Genomic DNA, 6,000 nt, shown 5'->3' on the forward strand with positions numbered 1-6,000 from the left:
AAATAAAGAGAATTGCCCCAAAGAAACACTTTTCTACACATTACCAATTTCTTCTCATAACAGGCACAGGAGCATCTAGCAGGCTTTACAAAGAGGTGAACAGCACGAGCTGGAAAGACAGTGCAGTGAGATTCTGGTCAGTTTCTAGGCATATTTTTTTCTCTATTATTTCATCTGGTCACCCAGAAAAACTCACTTTAGACTCTAGTTCTCATGAATCCATCCCCAAAATGGGGGAAAGGTTGAGCATGAGTGTCTTGAGATGGCTGGCACCAACCAAGCATTGCTACTGATCATCATTGTACCACAATCCACTTGGTAATCTACCACATTTTTTTCAATGCCTTGTCATTATTTTGTCAAATGTATTAGTTGATACCTTGTGAATGCAAAAATTATTTCAGAACTTCTGCAAACACATGTCGAGCAAGTTCTCCTCCAAGAAAACTTCTTTACTCCAGCCTGGCTGCTCTCACCACATGCTCACAAGGATTGAGTTCTGATGGGATCTGCAGAACGAAGCCCTAACACAGAAGCATATAAAGCATAAGGTGTTCAGGCTAAAAAAAACAGGCTTCAAGGAGCAGGTTGTCTGTGTGACAGATGCTACTTTGAGATTCAGTTCCATCTTTATTCCCAACTACCCCAGTTCTCAGGAGAATGCTGCAAGAAACTTAGGAAGAAGCCCCAGATAGATAATTCCCAAGTAGAGAATTAAGACAAGGGAGTTGAGGAACTGGACACTGGAGAGAAGTCTTAAATGTTTCAATATTGTGTGTGTGTGTGGTTTTTTCCCTCGTCATTTGTGCTCAAGAGGCTGGGGCCAGGTCTGTAAATGAGCTCCACTGAAATCAAGAGGTCTTACATCCCTAAATATTTGTGATGGTCTTGGATTTTTGCCCAGTGCAAAGGTCACTGAAGCTAAAGGAAAGATGCCAGTGAACAACAATGGGCTTTAGCATAAGTGCTTTGTAAGAAAAGAAGAAAAATCTAATGTTACCATCAGCTAATCAAAACTTATCTCTGACCCTCTACATCAGACTCTGATGATAGGATTTCTTCTTAGGGTGATAATGGCTTGTTATCAGATGCAAAGTAGAAAAAATGTTATGAGGCTAGAAGACAAGTTATGAGACTGGTAATTAGTCACAAAACACCATCAAGAATAATCAGCCAGAATTATACATCAAATGAGAGCAAACAGAATATGCAATAGTCTCCTAAGGGAAGCAGAGAAAGAACCAGCAACTGGGCCTTTTATGTAGTGAGCTGGAAAACACAGAGGAAAGATTAGTATTTGTTAGTTGTACAAGATCACAAGTGAGGCCATAGCAAGCCAATGAAATCTGTGCTTGCACGTGGTAAGAAAAGCCCTTACTCCAAAATCTTTACATTCAAAACAGGGGAAAAAAGAGTAAGAAAGAACAGTCACAGCATCTCTGTCTGTCAGGATCACTCAGAAGGCCAGGAAGGGGTGGGATGCAGTCTGCAATTAAAGACACCTAACATCCAGTGAATGTGTGTGCCCTATAGCTCTGTGTTCACATGAAAGTCAGTGGACATGTGGAGTGCTCTTCACTCTACACAGTGTGAGACACCTTCAGGTATTCCAAACATCCACAAGGAGCAAATATGTCATAGGGGCTTTGGGTAACTCTGGTTTTCCACAGTGAGAACTGGGGACAGGAGAGGACAAACAGGTGATCTGAAATGCCATTAGTCACTAATGTGGAAGTGAATGACTTGAGCTCGTGATGAGTGGAGCCTAAAGAGCAACCCAGCTATCACCTGGTGTCTATTTGGGGTGACCTGCATCACCCTGGACTCAGCTGACTAACTAACCTTCCATTGGCTGTAACCTTAGACCCCAGCTGAGCTATTGCATCTATGGACACCTGCATTTAGCTGCCTTAACTAAATCCTGAATCTCATCCTGAAGACGTGCTTGTCCATTCTGGCCCTAAAAATGATGGGCATGAGTTCAGTCCAGTAACCTACATGCAGGACTCAATTCCCACTCAAGAGGGTAGAGGCAGCCCACCCATCCACCAGCTGCCAACTAAGAAGACAACAGGTCTTCTGCAGACCTGTCATATCTGTCACCCTGTGCAGGTGTCTCAGATACCCTCAGATGTCTCAAAGGTCACTAGAGGTCTATGTTTAGGCACCTTAATTAAGTCCAAAGTTACAGTCATGTCAAAGCCAGAAGTGTCATCATTATGGATGTGTCTGTTTGCAGCAGAAGGATGGAATCACATCAAACCTGCCAGGCAAGTCAGTGCTCAATAGCAAATGGAAAGAGCCCTTCCCGAGGACTGTAAGTTAAGGTAAAATTCAGCCCATATATCAAAGCTGGCTAAAATAAGAAACAAGCAAACCCTTGCTGATATCTCTGCCAAACCAACTGCACACTTCAAAGACACGCAGTTGGACTGGGATTCCCAAAGGAATCTGCAGTATTTAGCTATCCAGATCTCCTTGGAAATCAGTGGCCAGTTCCACCCTAACTTCCTTGAATGAGAGCATAGATCTGATTTTGTTTGTTCCTTCGTCCTCACTTCAGCTGGGCTTTGCTTCTCTCTGAAGTGGTGTCATTTCAGCAGCACAGTAACCTGCACTACAGGTTCATTCCTCTCCAGGGAAAGCTTTGCCCAGAGAACAATTGATACCATGTCTTGCAACACCCAGGCTCTCCTCGGAGGTCTTCCACTGAAGTAACAAACAGGCCCAACCCTGCTCTGTTTAGGAGGTCTGATAAGATCACTGCCCAAGGTGCCATGGCTACAGGCCAGAACACTGTCCCAATAAACCATTTTCTGCAGGACCACCTTGTCTGGACTTGTCTTTCCTTATGAAGCCAGGTAAAGCAAAGCATTCAGATGCTAAAAATGTGTAACTATTATTGGTGTTTGTCCAACATTCAGAGGCTCATAAATCTTGCAGGAAAGATAGAATAGGAGCATGATTAAGAAAACAAGAAACTTTATGCATTGATTCCCCTCCTACTGCTTCCAGAAAAGCTATTGCCTGTTGATGAAATGCCCCCTTGACTGGCTTCCAAACCAGCCCTATCCCCACCGGTGCTTTCTCAAATCTTCTGCATTACAAGAGTCAGACACATCAAGCTGCACGTGATCAAAGAGAAAATACTCATCCATACGTGCAGCTGTATCCAAAGGTGGAAGGTGAAAGCCAGCAGCAAAAAGAAAACTAAGACACTCCAGAGAGTGTTTCTCTTGCCTTTTCATGGAGGATAGAGCTCCTAACTACAGAATGTTTTCTGGCACTGGAACTTCAAAAAATACTAACCAAGCAACACTGCTTGTGTTTTGCAGAGACTGATCTCAGCTGTTTCCAGCAGCCGAGATAAAACACCCCAGTGATCTCAACACTGTACTTACCCTTTCTGTTCACACCAGTTACCTCGAGACACGCTGTGTACTTCATGCAAATTAGACAGCCTGTGCCATGACAAAAATCCTCCTTAGTGAGGAGGAGAGGTGCAGAGCTCAGTACCAACCAGTGCTGCGAGACAGCAGAGCCGAGGAAAGAGCATTTCCTGGTTTTCAGCAGCCAATAGACATAGTGAAGAATTCTTTGTGCTTGATGCCAGCCAGGGGCAGCTTGTGCTCTGAATTGAGGATGTTGCATGTACACACAGAGGGCCTGATGGAAAAGTGCAGACTGAGTGTCAGGTAGGGAAGAGGAGGGGACACCTGCACCCAGCGGGGTGTCCGGGGCCACCCAGCACAGCTCCAGCCTTGCTGCCTTCCCACAGCCCTCCTGGTGTCAAGGGAAGTTCAGGTACTGGAACAACTCTGCAGTCACGTGTCTGGAAGAACCGAGGGTCAAAGAAGTTGGTTCCTTTATTTAGGAATCTCCTGCCTCATTAGAGGCTCCTCCTGCCCTCAGCCTAGAATCTCGCATTTGCAAACGAAGCAACTTCCTCTGGAGATGCTGGTTCACACTTCACAGAGTAGGGCTGAGCTGGGGCAGGGGTGAAGTTGACTGTGAGCCCAGACCTGCAGTTGGTCGTGAAGAGACCACATTTCCACACAAAGCTTGAGGTCAGAGTGGTCAGCTCAGTCTCTGCTGGCAGAATTCCAGAACTCCTGTGTCATAGAGTCATAGAATGATGGAATGGTTTGGGTTGGAAGGGACCTTAAAGATCATCTAGTTCCAACCTCCTTGCATGGGCAGGGTGCAAGATGATGATTAAACAGTCTTTTGTAAAGCATTGACATTCTTTGCTGCGAGGATGGTGAGACCCTGGCCCAGGTTGCCCAGGGAAGCTGTGGCTGCCCCATCCCTGGCAGTGTTGAAGGGCAGGTTGGATGGGGCTTGGAGCAGCCTGGGCTGGTGGGAGGTGTCCCTGCCCATGCAGGGGGTTGGAACTGGATGATCTTTAAGGTTCCTTTCAGCCCAAACCAGTCTGGGATTCAATGATTCATGCAAAATATTACATAATTGCATAGGGCTTCCAGATTTTTTTCAGGAAGAAATCCCTGTTATTGGCACACTGGAAAACCATGGAACAAGAATATTTCAACCCAGTAAACCAAGTGAAGTATTTTCCTGCTCTTTCCTTGGAATCCCTGTAAAAAATTCAAGAGAACTCAAAATAATGAAGACTCACAGTCTTGTTGAAACAAGATAAAATCAGGTAACCGAAGGAAGACAAGGAATGGATAAAGGAGGAGGTAAGGGAGATCTTCTCAGAGTCCTTTAGAAGAAAAGCTTGGCTTTATTTCCAGGTTTAGGAAGACACTTTCAGCTTCATAGTGCATTGTCCTCCTGTAATTGCCTGCCAAGGTTCTCCTTTCACAGCCAGGACCATGACTTTGTAAAAACAATCATGAAAAGTCATCACCTGTCTGAGCAAGCAGCTCACCTCAGTGACCCATTTTTGCTGGGACAGGGCTGGACACTGATCAGCAGACATTAAACCACAGTGGTTATATTCAATAAAGCACTTTTGTCACCAGGCAAGTACCTGACTTGCATCCATGTCCAGATGTCTGCAAGGCTCTTTAATGAAGATATGACCAGGTGACCTTTAAATGTGAGTGCAGCAGTGGGGGCTGGGCTGAGGCACATGCTTGGTGTTTAATACAAAGGTTGGCATTTGTGGAAGAGAGCTCCTCTCTTTGCCTAAAAAAAGAGCAAAGTGGTGCAGGGAGGTCCCATCCTTAGCTAGGTCAAAGTGGCAGGGTAGGAACACACAGGCACACCACACCTGCCTCTCAGGACTGAAGCTGAACCTGCAGCCTTCAAGCTTTGTTTCAAAGAGAGGAACAAACATATAAGACAATAAAGTCTCCCAGGGAGAGAGTGCACTGAGTTCATGGCCTCTACAACAAACCCCTTTGGGATTAGCTTGAGATGGCTGGTCTCCAGTATCATTCCAGCTACTAGTTATTTAAATATGCAGCACACAGAGAATGGATCTGTTTTCTAGACACTTCAATACATGGGGCTGAGACCTGGCCTTGCAATATGACAGTTGTGTTGAGCACCTACAGACTCCCAGCCAACAACAGCTGAGTCAGTCTGAGTATTTTCATACAGATCTTACAAGAATTATTATCCAAACAGCTCAGCTCGATACCACCCATTGCACAGTTAACAACACAAACTGCTTCAAGGGCCTGTTTTCTGTTCCAGGGAAAAGTAAACCTGGAGAGAAGCAGCAGCATTTGTAGCTGGTGCAGTCTGATGTGCTCAAGCACCCGGGCCATGCCTGGTAGCCTCCCTGGGAGGGCTTCTCCATGGCTGGGGGGGCTGCAAGGAGCCAAGGGTGGGAACTCATCTGCCAGGCACCCTATGGCTACACCTGCAAACTGCCTGCCCAAGAAGTCTCCTGCCTGCCCTCCCCTTTGCTCAGAAAGGAGATTTTGGCCTCATTTACAGTCTGGTGATGGATGATAGAGGTGTGATAGTGCTGGACCCTCCAGGACCTAAACAGCCTCACTGGGAGTCTTTCCAAACTGGCAGGCTCCC

Source organism: Apus apus, chromosome 21, assembly GCF_020740795.1.
Source record: "Apus apus isolate bApuApu2 chromosome 21, bApuApu2.pri.cur, whole genome shotgun sequence".
Lineage (NCBI taxonomy): Eukaryota > Metazoa > Chordata > Aves > Apodiformes > Apodidae > Apus > Apus apus.